This window comes from Diceros bicornis, chromosome 34, assembly GCF_020826845.1.
Source record: "Diceros bicornis minor isolate mBicDic1 chromosome 34, mDicBic1.mat.cur, whole genome shotgun sequence".
In the NCBI taxonomy this organism is placed as follows: Eukaryota; Metazoa; Chordata; class Mammalia; order Perissodactyla; family Rhinocerotidae; genus Diceros; species Diceros bicornis.
In genome coordinates, this window is record NC_080773.1 from 34,546,898 (window position 1) to 34,564,147 (window position 17,250).

The following is a 17,250-nucleotide window of genomic DNA, read 5'->3' on the forward strand; positions in this document are numbered from 1 at the left end:
ATGCTTTGCATCCTAAAAATGGTGCCCAGATAGGGTCCCAAATGTAGCTTTGAATTACCTGACCATGATGTCCTTACCTGAATTTTCTTCCACGCTCCCTACAGTTGCTGTATCTTAAGGATCTCCTCACTGTGTTTATTGCCTATGCACAAGAATAGAGAGATGGTAGAGATTGACACAAAGGAGCATCACCAGGGATAGATATAAGGGATATCATAGATAGATGTTGGGGTAGAACTGAGCACATAGGATTTTTTCTTTGAATTTCTGTTAAATGCACATATAAAAGCATTTGTAAAATACATGCGCCAGTTTAGAGAGGAAGAATAATTTCAGTCATCTGTCACTTAACGACAGGGATACGTTCTGAGAAATTCATGGTTAGGTGATTTTGTCATTGTGTGAACATCATAGAGTTTACTTACACAAACCTGGATGGTATAGCCTAGTACACACATAGGCTCTATGGTACTAATTTTATGGGACCACTGTTGTACATATGGTCCATCGTTGACCGAGATGTCATTATGCAGAGCATGACTATGCTCATGAACTCACCAACCAAGCTAAGATGGAGAATATTACCAGTACCTTAGAATCCACAGAGTGTCCTCGAAATGCCATTGGTTTCTTACTCTCAGTACCTCAGGTAACTAGTTCACAAAGTTACATTACAATTCTCTGGCTTTTTATTGTTTTATCACCTATGGATGTAATCCTAAGAGATATGTCTACTTTGTCCTGGTTTTGAACTTTAAATAAAGGGAATCACACTGCATTCTTCTGTGACTTGCATCTTAAATTGATCTTCAGATTCACGTATACATTAAATGAGGTTCCTCTTTACCACAGCTTAACTGCACTGTACAAATGTACCAGCAGTTGTCTCCATTCCTTTGTTCATGAACATTTCGGTTGGTCGTTTCTAAGTTTATACCATTTCAAAAAATCTACGGAGAATGTTCTCCATGTCTTCTGGGCGCATTTACAAGAATATCTGCAGGGTAGAGAGCTAGCAGTGGACTTCTGGACTGTGCATGCTTTCACCAAGAATTTTTCCAGGGCCTCGTGCTGCCATATGTGCTATGTTAATCCATAGCAAGATTTCCACCGTGGGAAGTTCCTAGGGAGAGTAAAAACCCATCTGGCCTCAGATGAGGGTAAGTGAGGCCTGGGTGAGACCCTGTCTTGACATGAGTACAGCCATGTTTGGCCGCTCCATTGACCTACAGCCACCAGCACAAAAAGAAATACAAAGCTGCTTTCTGTGTGGTGGGAACTGGCCTTTTCCCGGGAACTGGCCTTTCTCCCACGGAGAGAGTTGCAAGTTGTAACATTTCAAGGCTCTTGGAGCGTCGTAGCACGGGATGGACTGGCCATCTGTGCCGGGCTGGGACGATAACCAAAGAGAACAATGCACGTACACAACTACTGGGCTGGGACGTTAGCCAGGGGGCTCAGTGCACGTACGCCACTGATAACCATTTTGTGCATGGGAACACTAAATGCTTGCTCTGCAAACTCTGTAATTGCTTACTCTGAAAATTACTGATGGTATAAAAACTGCTGGAAACTGAGACCCAGTGAGAGTTCCACCTGTGGAAGGGACACCTTGCCCAGGACGTGTGATCCTTGCCCAGCCGCGTCGATTGACAGGGCTCTCCCGGCAGTGGGGCGAGGATGTTGTGAGTAACTGATTTGATGTGAAGTAATTGATTTGATATGAAGTAATTGATTTGATGTGTTCTCTTTTCGGTCAACCTGGTGTTTCTCTTTCCGGTTGATTTGTGTCATTTCTCTTCAGCCGATGTGGGTGTTTTCCCTTTCCAGTCGGGCTGATGTTTTTTCCCTCTTAATATTTGACCTATTTAGATCTGTTTGCAGACTGTCGCCTTTACTATCCTCTATATAATAAAATATACCTTCGGTCCATTTGTTTGGAGTGGAAAGTGTCTTTTACGTCTCCGATCGAATCCCCGAACCTCTCGTAACAGACCCAACACTTGGATTTTGTGGTTTGGTGCTAACTTTCCTGTTCCTCAGATCTTTCCCAGGTGTTGCTTCAGGTCCATTAAGATAAACAAGTGACCACATACACCCCCAGCTTCATGACACTGCCTTACTTTTCCTTAATGACAAGACTCATCCAAATAACAAGTGGTCATCTAATTTAGATTCTGGGCAAAGGACAGAATTAGGTGTTACAGAGTTCAGACTGCATGTGCACCTCCAGAGTACAGTGTGCAAAGTGGTACAAGAAAAGGAGCAGTGTCTGTAGTTCAAGAATGGAATGAATTCAGCACTGAATGGTTCTGAAATCCAGAGTGTTTCTCAGAGAAATGTTACATGGGCTGGGCTTTGGAAAATGAGTAGGAGTTTTCCAAGACACCTTGAGAAAGTACATTCAAGTCAAAGAGGAAAGACCTGCAAATTCACGTGCTTGTGAAAGTCAGGATACTGGGGAGTTTTGCTCCCCCAGAAATTATTGATGACATTTGATTCTGTCCAGCAGTGTGCTCTGCCCCTTCCCTGTTTTATTTTTCTCCATAACCCTTATTTTACTCATTGATTATACTACCTATTTATTGTTTATTGTGTATCTTCCCAGTGCCAGAATGTGATCTCCACAGGTCAAGGATTTTCTCCAGTCTTTAGAAATGTGCCTTAGGTGGTGTTGGTCATTAATAGATACTTATCAAGTAAACAAATAAATGAATGAATGGAAGGCCTTAACTCATTGACTTGAACTCAGGGTCTTCATGCAATTCTGTTGAAAGAATCTCGTATTGCTGTAAGCCTTATGGCTGTGATTACTATAAAAATTCAGATAAGGGTCCCATGGTTTTCCTAGTTAGACTGATAATTCAGTTTATACCTATGCTTGGTAGCTTGTATGATGTTGAGAGCATTTGATGAAAAGGACTGAGATCACTGTTATTGGAATAGGTGCATCTGTCAGGATTCAGGGGATCTAGAGATCTTGCAACCCCATTGTCTAACTGGTCCTTATCTGAGGACGCCCCGCCTCTCCTCGTCCATCCCCACTGCTTGCCTGGCTGGTAACCAGAACCTGATTGAAATGCTGCCCAGAGTTTGAATTGTGGGAGGATAATAAAGGAAGGTATGAATGACACTCAAGATTATCATTAAAAGCATTCACTAAGATTCTCATCCTAATCAAGGAAATGTTTGTAGCATGGATTTGGAGGTGCTTATCCAAACTGAGTAGATCGAACCTTCAGTTTAGCAAAATATATTGACATGGATTAAATCAGAAGAGGTTATTACAATTTCTGGAGTGACTGGTGTAGACCTGTACCACATACTACATATGATATTAAATGAGATGATGACAGAAATCCATTTGCACACCGTCATGACAGGACTTGCAAGTGTTCAACAGATTGTAGTGCTGGAGTGGATGAGCCAGTAGAATTTCTGTGGGCCTTGGCCTGAAGCAACACTAGATTCTTTAAAAAGCACTTTCTTGGGGAGGAACTGTTTTTGGAAGGAGACCTCTGACCTCAGTACCTCTCCTTGGGTGAGGTAACGTCACTACATAGGGTACATGCCTGTTGGCAATTGATTACACCTATGTAACCAAGACCCAAACCAAGGGTAAATTTCATTACTCCTCCATACCGCCACCCTCAGAGGACACCGCTTTGTTGTTTTCATCACAATAGATTTCTTTTGCCTCTTTTTTTTTTTTTTTCCTTCTTCTACATGGAATCAAGCAGCCTGGTTTGTTTGCTTGCTTTGGTATATCTGGCTTCCTTCCCTCAATATAATGTTTTTTGTTGTCGTTTTTCTGGGACAGATTCGCCCTGAGCTAACATCTGTTGCCAATCTTCCTCTCTTTCTTTTTCCTCCCCAAAGCCACAGTACATGGTTGTATATTCTAATTGTAGGTCCTTCTAGTTCTTCTATGTGAGCTGCCACCACAGCATGGCAGCTGACAGACGAGTGGTGTGGTTCCACGCCCGGGAACAGAACCTGCGCTGCCAAAAAACGGAGTGCACTGAACTTTAGCCACGAGGCCATCAGGGCAAACCATTCTCCTGTTGAATAAGACATTTGGAGTGTTTCTGGATGTTTGAATTATGAATAAAACTCCTATCAACATTCTCGGATATAACTTTTTGTGGACACAAAACAAGAATGCTCTAGATTGAAGTTTCTCAACCTTGGCACTATTGTCATTTGGGGCCAGATAATATTTTATTGGCTTGGGGGGGTCAGGGGCTGTCCTGTGCATTGTAGGATGTTTTGCAGAATCCCTGGCCTCTTAATAAGTGCTAGGAGGCCCTTTTCCCCCAGGTCGTGACAACCAAAAATGTCTCCAGACATTGCCAGATGTCCCCTGGGCGGGGGGGGACAAAATCCCTCCACTTGAGAACCAGTGGGATAGCAGTTACACTTGGGGAGGTGATAGTGTCTGGAAGGGGCCCCAGGGAGATGTGAAAGGTGCTGGTAATGTTCTTGTTATCCAGAGTGCTGTGTACCTGGGTAGATTGCCTTGTGAAAATTCATCAAGCCATACTCTTGATACCCTTTTGTATGTATATTAAAATAAAAAATGTGTAAAAAGTAGTGCCTTCATTCATAGTGAAGATTTCTTAAATATCTGAGATGAAGTCTCATGATCAAGTGTAGGAGATGAGAAACCTTCACTGTTTTTGCCCTAGAAAAGAGAAGAGAAGAGAAGAGAGGGCCCAGCTGTGTGGCTTAGTGGTTAAGTGTGCGTGCTCCGCTGCTGGCGGCCCGGGTTCGGATCCCTGGCGCGCATCAATGCACCACTTGTCCAGCCATGCTGAGGCCGCGTCCCACATACAGCAACTAGAAGGATGTGCAACTATGACGTACAACTATCTACTGGGGCTTTGGGGAGAAAAAGGGGGGGAAAAAAGGAGAGGGATTGGTAATAGATGTTAGCTCAGGGCCGGTCTTCCTCAGCAAAAAGAGGAGGCGTGAATGTTAGCTCAGGGCTTATCTTCCTCACCAAAAAAAGAAAAAAGAGAAGAGAGCTTCATGTCCCAGTTTCAATGCTTATATTTAAAAAGTGCTATATGGTTACCGTTGAGAACTTTGACAGTACGAGTACGTAACAGAAGAAAACAAAGCTCCTCTGGAATCTCATAACTGAAAGCTACTTTTTGTATTTTGATGTAAAACTTAGATACATTTTCACCCCCACACCTCTCTTCCACATTGCTGTGTGTATGGACACGTGATTTGCAAAACTGGTAATACATGTATATATAGTCATTTAAACCAGATTTTTAAAAATTTTATAAAAGGTGACTTAAAAATTTAACGTTTGGAAAAATGCGCAAATGTGTATTTCTGCCGCCGTGGGCACCTTGATGTTCATCGAATTGGCACAACAGAAGAAAGCGTTTTGAGTGCGGGGGTTTGCTAAGCTTTCACCCGGTGAAGGCCGATGAGGTGGAATATCACCACTTCTGCTGCAGTTTTCACAATCACATTGTCTGGCCTATTTATCGCTGCTTAATAATCTACCCCAACCGTAGGCGCCAGAGCAAGGAACATTTTGGAATTTTTGATTTCTCATGATTCTGTGTGTGAAGCATTCAGATTGTACGTGGGAGGAAGGGTCTAGCCTGATCTCCGTGGTTCCCGCTAGGACTGAGCATCCAGGATGGCCTCTTCATTCCCGTGTCTGACACAAAGCTGGGGTGGCAGGGACTCTAATTCTGGGGCCTCTCTTTCCGGTGTCAGCTGCCTCTTCGCTTCTCTTCTATGCAGCCCCAGAGCCTCTCCCTCTCAGCTGGACTCTTCGTGGTCTGGACAGAGTAGCTGGACTTCTCACATGGTACATCACAGCTCCCAAGAGTGCAAAACAGACGTTACCAGGCCTTCTCAACAGTGTTCTGTAGTTTTTGGTTAACAGATTTTGCATAACCTATATCAGATTATTCCCTAAATATTTCATATTTTTTATACTATTGGTCTTTAAAAGTTCAATTTCTGATTGCTCATTGCTAGTGTATAGAAATACAACAGAGGTTTGTAATATCCATCTTGTCTCCTGCCAGCACGCTAAACTCAATTATTCTAGTTTTGGGGTTTTTTGGGTACATTTCATAGGTTGTTCTACCTAAGGCGATGATGTTGTCTTCAATTAAAGACAACTTCACTTTTTCCTTTCCCGTCTGGGTGTCTTATTTATTTCCCAGCCTTATTGCGCCGGTTGGAACCTCTGGTACCGCATTAAGCAGAAGAAGTGAGAGCAGATAGCCTTGCTCTGCTCCTGATTTCAGGGAAAAGGCACCCAGCCTTCTACCACTATGTATCATGTTAGCAGGTTTGGAAACTGGTTTTTATCAGGTTGAGGAAATTCCCTTTTTTTCTAGTTTGCTCAGAGTTTTTATCAGGATTTGATGTTGCATTTTGTCAAAAGCTTTTCTGCGTCTATTGAAATGGTCATATGGTTTTGAGGTTTGTTTTAATGTAGTGAATTATATTGCTGGATTTTCAAATGTTAAAACAACCTTGCATTCCTTGGGTAAACCCCACTTGGTCATGCTGTATGTCTATGTCAGTGTGTATGTACTTAATGCCACTGAGTTGTACACCTGAAAATGGATAAAATGGTAAGTTTTATGTTAGGTATATTTTACCACAATTTAAAAAAAAACAAGCAAAAAAGAAGAAAAAATCACACCTCCCGCAGCTGGCTGTCTCAGAAAGCCAAACAGCATCACCTTCCTTGAGGGAAAACCTGCAGATCTAGCTGTTGAAGGGAAAGGAGCAAATGTTCCCACATTCTGGGAGAGCCAGGTGAGCAAGGAGAGGGCACCTCACAGCAGACAGCCTGGTTGTGAACGTTCCTTCAGGAACAGCATCACCTTCTATTTTCTTGCTTGCAGATGTAGATCAGAGATTGGTTTTGGACCGTGAACTTGAAGCTGTGTGGTGGAGTTGAATGTGGAGGAATCATGCCAGTCTTCCCTAGAGAGAGGGGGCTTCGGGTGCCGGGGATGAGCTGGCTCTCTGGCTCACTCACCTGCCTCTTCTCTCTTCCCCATCCTGCCACCAAGAAGATGCAACAGTCACCGTGTCTGTGCCTGACTCAGAAGCCTTTGGTGGCTCCCTATCAACTACAGAAGAGAATTCAAGCCCCTGAACGTGGCGCACAAGGTTCCCTCAATTTGATCCCTGTCATTCCAGGAGCATCTCCCACCCCTTCCCTTCTCACTTTTTTTTTTTTTTGAGGAAGATTGGCCCTGAGCTCACATCTGCACCAATCCTCCTCTACCGTTTATATAGAACGCCACCACAGCATGGCTTGATGAGCAGCGTGTAGGTCCACGCCTGGGATCCAAACTCACGGGCCCTGGGCCACCGAAGTGGAGTGTGCGAACTTAACCACTATGCCACCGGGCTGGCCTGCCTTCTCACTTTTTAAAACTCTAGTAATGCCATAATATGTGACTCTGTTCCTTTGAGTATGGTGTTCCCTCAATGAATTCTTTTCTGCTGTCCCTGCACTCAGTACATCAAAGTTGATGGATTTGTCCCCCACATGTGTAAGGGTTAATTTTATGTGTCAACTTGACTGGGCCACGAGGTGCCTAGATATTTGGACAAACATTATTCTAGGTGTTTCTGTAAGGGTGTTTTTGGATGAGATTAACATTTAAATTGGTGAACTTTGAGGAAAGCAGATTGCCCTCCCTAATGTGTGTGGGCCTTGTCCAATCAGTTGAAGGCCTGAAGAGAACAAAAAGACAAGCCTCCCTCAAACAAGAAAGAATTCTCCAGCAGAAGGCCTTCAGACTTCATCTGCAACACCAGCTCTTCCTTGTCTACAGCAGAATGCCTTCAGACTGGAAATGGAACCTAGGTCTCCTGAGTCTCAAGTCCACTGGGGGCCACCCTGCATTTGAACTTGCAAGCCTCCAGAATCACATGAGCCAATTCCTTATAAATTTCTGTCTACGTCTATATATATCCTATTGGTTCTGTTTCTCTGGAGAACCCTAATAAAAAATGCCTACCTATCTGTGTTTCTAGCTTTACTATAATCTCCTTATGGGCAGGGACTCTATTTTATTGGCCTCTGAACCCTTAGGCTCCAACATGTGCCCAGAGAATATTTGTTGACTGGGGCTAAATTGACAGTATTTTAAACCCATGCATGTTTCATCTTCCTGGAGTGCTAAGTAGGACCACATCTTCACTGTACCCAATCTCAGTAGAGATTTTATATGAATTATTGTTTTACATAAAATATATTTTCTGGTCCTTAGGGGAAAAAAAGCCTTACCTAAGATCCCAGTATTATTTTAACAGTGATATGCTTAGTTTTGTATTGATTTGCATATCTTATCTCTTAAAATGTGAGACAATTAGTAAGACCTATTTCTCCCTCTCTTAGACGACTGCTGTGATTTTTAAAGTACGTAAAATTACTAATAAAATTAGTTGCTCTTTCTTATCTGGGTGGTAAGTAGGCCATTGCTCCTCCAGATTCTTGGTGTTTTGTAAGGTCTGGTCCGTAGAGTATGGTCTAAGGCAAGGCTGGTGGCTTTTCGTTCAGCCTGTTCTGCCGCCTGACCCTTCTGCATGGGTCTTTGAGAGTTGTCATCGGTCTGGATAGCTGCCACCATCGGCAGAAACATCAGTGAGTCAGGCCCAGGCATTTCAGCGGAACCTCCGTGAATCAAAAGCCCCCCTTGAGCTAGTGGCTCTTTAGGAGGCGAGAGAGGGATAAAATGTCCCTGAAGGGTAGCTGCCACCCCTTCGTGTAAAACTGAGGTGACGCCAGGACCCCGTCGGCTACATCCTTGAACATACTGTTTTCGTTTGGTCAGCAAAGCCTGTGGGGTCCGTTGCTTGCTGATCATCCCGCCTAAGCTGACGCGCGCGGGAGGGGGCGTCGGGGAGGGAATCGCCAGGCCCCCGGGGCGGCAGCGCCGCGTCCAGGAGGCAGCGCTGTTGTCCTTGGCGCCTGCTTCCGGCAGGTGGCGCTGCGGCCCTGCGGAGCAGCCTCTGCGCTCTTCTCCCCATCCCCCCTCCACCCCAAACCGCCACGTTCTTACCTAAAGCGTTCATTTTTTTTTTTTTTTTCATCCTAGAATTTCATATTGTTTTCATTAGCTCTCCCGGGAGGGCACGGGGATCGCCTCTGCATGCGGCAATCTCGGAATGGGACAAGCTCCTCTGATCTTCTGTGGGCGTTTGCAGGACGCAGACCTCGTCACTTTTTAAAGATGCGTCCCTTGCACATCTGTTTATCGAGTAACCACTGTGTGCCGGGAACTGTTTTCTCAACAGAAGTAAAACAAACGGAACTGTCCCCGTGGAGCGTACATTTTTAGCAAGAGAGTTAGGCAATACACAGATAAACGAGTAAATATGTAACCTAATATCAGACCGAAATACAACGGAAATCGCAAAGCATGTTAATGGGGCATTATGCTAGATGGTGCTATTTTCTCATTACACCTTGAATCGAGCTCCCTTGAGCTTTCAAGCCCAATTGCGAACGTTGCTTAAACCCTGTCGGTTGAATTCAGGCACTTTTTTTCCCTACAGAAACACAGACCCGAGGAGTAACACAGGCGTGTTGAGGTTACAGCAGCGGCCAGGAGATTAGGTTGTGCTCTGCCTGGGAGCTTGAAAAAGAGCAGGGCAAGGGGAGCCTGGATGGTGGCGGCAAGGATAAGGTTTTTTGTTTTGTTTTGTTTTTTTTGCATTCTCAGCACCCAGCACTACCTCCCACCACGGGACTACATAGGAGGGTGTCCTGGGCACCCAAATCCAACCGAGCTGTAAAAGTTTGAGTCCCTTCTCTGCCCAAGATTCCTCAGCACACTTGACTTTATTTTTTTTATTTTATTTTTTTTGGTGAAGAAGATTAGCCCTGAGCTAACATCTGTTGCCAATCCTGCTCTTTTTGCTGAGGAAGATTTTTGCTGAGCTAACATCCGTGCCCATCTTCCTCTGTTTTGTGTGTGGGACTCCGCCATGGCATGGCTTGATGAGCAGTGCGTAGGTCTGCCGCTGGGATCAGAACCAAGAACCCTGGGCTGCACAAGCAGAGCGTGCCACCTTAACCACTACATCACCAGGCCAGCCCCTCAACTTTTTTCTTACAGCAGCTGGGGTGGGGCCTCGGAGAGTTCCCTTATAGGATCCACACCAGTCATGGCTTTGCATGTACTTATGGTTTCAAGCAGTCACCAGCTCGGGCTCAACAAGCATAACAATTTCCGTCCATCTAAAGCTCTATATCTTTATTGCGGACACATCTCCCTCCGCTTTGGGGACCCTGTGACGTGACAGCCACAGCCACGCTGCCTTTCCATGGGGTCTGCGCCTCCACTGTCATGATAACATCCCTTCCTCCTCCCACCCACCCTCAGGAGAGTGATCACAACCAAAGCACCATTTATTTGAGTGGGCAGCTTGTTCAATAAGCAGGTAGGACTGACTCCCCTCATTTGGGCAAGAGCATTTGCTTCTGTATCTCAAGGAGTCTTTGCTCATCCCTTAACCCTGGCTGTGAGGGCCCTGGTCATTCCTCTTCCAGAAAGCCGTATCTATCAGCATGTGTTACGGACTGAATGTGTCCCCCCAAAATTCAGAGGTTGAAGCCCTAACCCCTGATGTGATGGTAGTTGGAGGTGGGGCCTCTGGGGCTTTAATTAGGTTTAGATGAGGTCATGAGGGTGGGGCCCCCATGATGGGAATAGTGTCCTTATAAGAAGAGGAAGAGAGACCAGAGCTTGCTCTCTCTCCATCATGTGAGGACACAATGAGAAGGTGGCGGTCTGCAAACCAGAAAGTTCTCACCGGAAAGTGAACCTGCCAGCACCTTCACCTTGGTCTTCCAGCCTCCAGATTGTGAGAAATAAATGTTTGTTGGTTATAAGCCACCCAGTCTATGATATTTGGTTATAGCGGCCTGTCATAGTCTTTAGTGGGGAATGAACTGAGACACCAAGAACTGGGCACTAGGTTTCAGCACTGCTGGGGTGTCTTCTCAGCCATCTCCACAGACAGAGCTAGAAGTACCCCCGTGTACATGCAGAGGTACATACACCCTATGCATATGGATATATACCCATATAGAAGTAGTTTTTAAAGATTTGTTTCTTGTTTAGAGATGGAAGTTCCTTTTTTGTGCTTTAATTTTGCTGGCAATTTCTAGATATTGCATTAGGTAGAGACAAAGATATTTATGTCATTTCTATGTATTTTTGGAATTTAACACTGTTTTCTTTGTACACTAACATACAGTCAATAATCATAAATGTTCTCTATGCACTGATAAGGAAATTATATTGACTATCATCAGATTTTGAAGCTAAATATATATATTTTAGTAGGTCTTTCATATTTTTACCCATTTTTGTCCTGTTGACCTGTCTTGGGCTGAGAGATGTTTTTAAATCGCTGATCCGTTTCTTACTGTTTCTGTGTAGAATTCCTTGCATCTCGATTATCTGCTTTAGAAAAGTTGTGGCTGTTATGTAGTAAATGGGTATTAGTAATTGTTTTTCAATAATAGCTTTAGTATAATAGTCTGTCTTTGCTTCATTTAATGCTTTTTGGACTGAAGTCTACATTGGGAAATGTTAATGTTTTTTAGTCTTTTAATTTTAGCCCATTCTGGTGGTCTCTTGGAACCTCATTGTATCAATCAAATTGGTGCTGCCTGATTTGAGTTAATGTTTGCCCAAATAAACTCCTCAAAATTTTAACGTACCCCACATAGAGCATCCCAACTGTGTACCGTTGGTCGGAATGTAAGTTGGAGCAGCCACTGTGGAAAACAGTATGGGATTTCTCAAAAAATTAAAAACAGAACTACGTTATGATCCAGCAATTCCAGTTCTAGGTATATATCTGAGGGAAATGACAACTTTGTCAACTATACCGCAATAAAACTGAAAAAATTTTAATGCATCTCAGTTTATCTTTTAACACAAGATACTACTGAAACCAGAGTCTATAGTGTGAAGGAGGTGTTTCATTTTGTAGATCAATATGATCCATTTCCTGAGGAACCTTTACTAATATGGACTGTGAGAGTAACTAATTTGGGGGCTGTGTTTTTGGTTTTGAAGGCTGCAGAGCGGAAGAGCGTGTTTGAGTTGATACAGGACCCACAGCTCACTGTGGCTATACGTGATTCAGACACACAGGAGGTTATTCTCGAGGTAATAGCCAGCCTGGTGGACTGGATAAAAGCCACTGAAGGGTCTGTTTACCTAGAGAAGGGAGACTGCCCATCTCCCCTGTGCATGCCAAGTGGAGCGCCCAGATGAAGCAGTGGATAGGCTTCGTATGCAGGCCACGGGGGACTGGCTTTATGATATTCAGGATGCTCACCCGCTGAATACGCCCATTACCCAGGTCAAGGTGAATGCTGTGGTTAATGGGGCCCCCTTTACGTGGGCACCCCACGTAACCTGCTCTAACGCTGAAGGACAGTTCACGAGTCCTTCTCAAATTTGTTGTCTCTGTCTCAGCTTCCCTTCGTGGTTGCAACAGATGCTAATAAAACCATTAGGTTAACTAGAGAATGGGGAAAAGCAGAGGAGAGAGTCAGGGGACTGGTCCTAGCTGGGTGGAAATTTTTTAAAGGTTATTAAGAAATAACATGAATAAGGCGAATATTGATAGAAGTGAAACAAGGAAAAAAAGAGAGTGGAGAGTCACGGGGCCAGCAGTCGCTCGGGCAGTGGTTAAGCAGAATAATCAAGATAAAGATGACAAAAGGGCCACTGAACCCTCCCTGGGGACCCAAGCCTTTTGCACAAGACTGGGTAAAATGGTCAGGGGGTGGAGAAGAGGAGTTACCAAGACCCATTTGTGAAGCCCTGACGAGGGCTAAAATTAGACTGAGAGAACATTAAAATGTAACGGTTGATAGGACCATGAAAGTTGGAACGCACTAGTGTCTCCTTTATCTGAATGTTTTATGGGAATGGCTACTATGTCTGTGTTATATTTAATACCTGGTATTAAAAAACCAGAACTTGTCGGGGCCGGCCCGGTGGTGTAGTGGTTAAGTTCGAGCACTCTGCTTCCGGTGGCCCGGGGTTTGCAGGTTCAGATCCTGGGCGCCGACCTACACACGGCTCATCAAGCCATGCTGTGGCGGCGTCCCATATAAAGTAGAGGAAGATGAGCATGGATGTTAGCCCAGGGCCAATCTTCCCCAGCAAAAAAAAAAGGGGAGGATTGGCAACAGGTGTTAGCTCAGGGTTAATCTACCACACACACACACACACACACAAAAATACCCAGAACTTGTTGATAAAGTCTTAATGGAGGCTACAGTTAGGAATGTAAGGGTTGATGGAATTAAGGTAAAAGTTTGTAGGATAATAGGTATGTGTGAACAAGCTTTATGTGAAGTGGCCGTGTCTCTTTTGCCTGAGAATATTATGGGGATGAACATTGTATCTGAGGGGGACGTTTCCCTTTCTAGTTTCGTAAAACAGAAGCCATGTAAATCTGCCCTTAAAGCAACATTAATTGGATGTGCTAAATGGGACCTGGTAAGACTGCCTGAGCCCACACAGGGTGGAAAAGAAGCAGGAGTGCTGGTAGGGACAAATGCTGTGTGTCGTAGCCCTACACAGAGAACGGACTGGGGCTTACGGCAAAAGCCTGTGCCACCTCCAGTGATGACTACTGGGACTTTGGACTAGAGAATTTCCACTTGAGGGGCATTTACTACCTCGCTATTGGACATTATTCATTGAAGTTACTCCAATGACTGAAGGACAAAAGTCATCTTAAAACCTGAAATACCCACGATGTCTTGGGCGACGTCGGAGAAACACTCTAATGGGGCAGGCAGTGCCCAGAAGAGTTCCGTAGTAAATGGAAATGGTTTATCCAGGATCCTGCCGCCTGGGGAAGGCAAGGAGGAGACACGAGCAAGGAGTCTCTTTTCCCCCAGCACTGCCTTTGGAACTGTGTAAGGAGCTGCCGGGTTCTAATGTCGCTTGGACAGTGCCCTTTCAACAGCTCTTGGCTGACCAACGGAGAGCTGCTTGGTTTGTGGATGGCAGTTCCATGGTGAATGATCAACATCTTGTTTGGAAGGCCACTCCTCTGACCAAAGAAGGTAAAGACAGATCAGCTCGGTGGGCTGAATTGCATGCTGCTTTCCCAGCAGTGGTGGGAGAATTGAACAATGGTAAAGCCCCTGTGTGAGTTTTTTCTGACTCATGGGCATTGGTCAATGGCCTGGGCATATGGTTAGGCAGAGGGCAGTGGAAACCTGACCTACTAAAGGGATGCCAATATGGAGCACAGCCTTATGGGGATTTGAGGGGGTGCATTAAAGTAGGACATGTCCACGTGCATCAGAAGAACTCCCTTCCAGGTTTGGAAGGTGAATGGAATTGACAAGCAGATATCCCTGTGCTCACCTGGTGCCCACCTGAGTCCACAAAAGGAGTGGACATGGAGGCACTGCAGCAATGCAGAGGTAGGCTGAATCTAGACATCGTCCTGTTTTGTCCACCAGCAAAAGAGACAAAGACTGCAGATGGCTATGTGGTGCATTTCCCAGGGGGAAGACCCTGAACCCAGCTGGCAAGTGAGACTGACGCCTAAGGGGGCTACAAATGGCTCTTGACAGGAATGGACGCTGACTCTGGACTGCGCTTTGGTTACCCCGTGGAAGATGCAAACGCTCAGAGTGCTATAAAAGAATCAGAATGGAAGATATTTCACCAGTTTAGATGGCTGACTGTCATTTCTTCAGAACACAGAATATTCTTTACAGCCCCTAATGTCCAACAATGGGCAGAGAGATATCCTCCTCGGAGTAATAATTTGATAGAGAATTGGAACGGGCAACTAAAAACGTTGGTTGTCTAAAATGGGAGGAGGCGAAAGCATGAAGGGCTGGCTTACATGCCTTCATGAGCGTGCGCTCACACTCACCATGAGTGGGCTGAAGGAGAGGCTCTGCTAGATAGATTCCTCTGTTTTTCTAGTGGATCTGAGGAAGAGGGGGTGGGGAAGGATGCTGGGGCGACTATGCAATTCTTGCCAAGGGAGGAGTATGCTGGTATAATGACATTTTTTCTTTCTTCTCGTCACCTCAACTTTTTTTTTTTCTTCCCTACCTGCTGCAGTGGTCACAGGACCAGGGCTGCAACTACAAGTGCTGGAAGCAGGAATGATTCCTAAGCAAGAAACCATAATTGTTTGTTTTTTTTTTTTGGTGACAAAGATTGGCCCTGAGCTAACATCTGTCGCCAATCTTCCTCTTTTTCTTTTTTCTCCCCAAAGTCCCAGTACCTAGTAGTATATCATAGTTCTAGGTCCTTCCAGTTCTTCCGTGTGGGACGCTGCCTCAGCAAGGCTTAATGAGAGGTGAGTAGGTCCATGCCCAGGATCTGAATCGGTGAACCCAGGGCCACCAAAGTGGAACGTGTGAACTTAACCACTACACCACTGGGCCAGCCCCCAGAAGAAAAAATTTTAACCTTTACCTGCATATGCACTATTTCAAGTCATCGTCACTCTTTCCTGAAGATCTGTTTTCATCTGATATTATTTTCCTTCAGACTAAAGAACCTCCTTAGCATATTTTTGAGGGTAGATGTGCTCATTGCTCTTGTCTTTTGTTTGAAAGTGTTTTTACTTCACTGGATATAAAATTTTGGGTTGATGGTTGGTTTTTCCTTTCTTTCAGAGCTTTAAAGTTGTCATTCCACTGTTGCCTGGCTTCCAGCATTCCTGACCAGGTCAGCAGTAATTCATATAGTGCTTCCCCTGTAAGTAATGTGTCATTTTTCTCTGCTGTCAAAATTTCCTCTTTAATTTTCAGCAGTTTGCTCATGTCCCTCAGTGTGGATTTCATCTGTGGATTTCACTGAATTTTTTGGATGTGCAATTTTATGCTTTCACCAAATTGAGAAAATGTTGGCCATTATTCATGTTTTTTCTCCTTTGGTTATTTTCTGGTGCTTTCCGGTAACTGTTTTTCATATTTTGCGCAGAGTTTATATGTATATCTCTAGGAGAATTGGCCCAGATAGTTCCAGTGGAAAATGCCAGACTCTGAGTAGACCAAGATGTTGAGGCAGGAGAATGTAACTTTTCCCAACCAAATGCCTTCTGTGGTTCTCCAGTAACAAACAACAGTATAAAATCCTCTGTAGTTCATATATCCCCACAAATCTGAGCATCTCTGACCCTAGAAATGAATGACACTTACTCACCAGGCATCTACATTGCACCAATAGGCGGGGAAGTTGGCTAAGACATGAAATACAGAACCATCTTAAGAATTTGCTCAGTAATCATGATTTTAAGCCCAACAATAGCAGTTTATCAAAATTACTTGTGGCAATCAATAATTTTGACATTGCAGTCATTAAAAATTGGGCTAAAGAAGAATGCCTCACGATATAGAAAGATGATCACAATATATAATAGAGGAAAAACTTTTCAAAAATCATGTACCATATAATCCCATTTTTCTAAATTATTTGGTTTTTCAGGTACAGAAATCTCAACCTGGGTGTGAAAGAAAAATATGTATTAAGGTACAAGCCAAAAATGTTAATAGTGTTAGCAGTAGTTCTGAGTTGTGGGATTATGGATGATTTTCATTCTCTCCTTTTTGACTGCTTTACTCACTTTTCAACAGTAAACATTCTAATTTTCTCTACTCTCTTTTCCTCTTCCCTGCTTTACATTTCTCCGTAGCGTTTTTCACCATTCGATATACCATTCATTTTACTCATTCATTTGTGGTGTGTCTCCATCCACTTGAAAGTAAGATCTAAGAGGGCCGGGAATTTTGTTTTTGTTTTTTCTCTGCTGTATCCCCCTGAATGGCTTTTCCTTATTTGCTTCAATCTCGAATGCAGGTACAGTTTTCTTAATCCTCCATATCAGGGACCATTTCCAGTCTGGTTGGGGACAGAAGGGACTTAAATCCCATTAGTCTGGTTCCAAAGACGTCGTCTCATTCACCGTCTCTGAACACTAATAATAATCACATTCCCATTTTGCAGGTGAGAAATTTACTAATTTGCTGTAGTCACAGAGGTGATCCAACACAGTCAGGGTTCCCAGTCGCTGTTCTCACTGTCACAAAACTTAGCACAGAAAGAAAATCACACTCCACGGACAGGCTCAGAGGGCTGCACTCCGAGGGACACCGCGGTCACACGGACACAGACAGCGTCACAAAGGCGTACACAGGAGCACACCACGGGCTCAGCCGCTACGCGC

At 44.3% G+C, this 17,250-nt stretch overlaps 1 protein-coding gene across 1 annotated transcript in view; it reads left to right on the forward strand.

Annotated features, from left to right (window-relative positions):
- Nucleotides 1-17,250, forward strand: part of LOC131397475 (zinc finger protein 582) — a 157,692-nt gene that overhangs the window by 41,391 nt on the left and 99,051 nt on the right. The gene's annotated exons all lie outside the window — the stretch shown is intronic.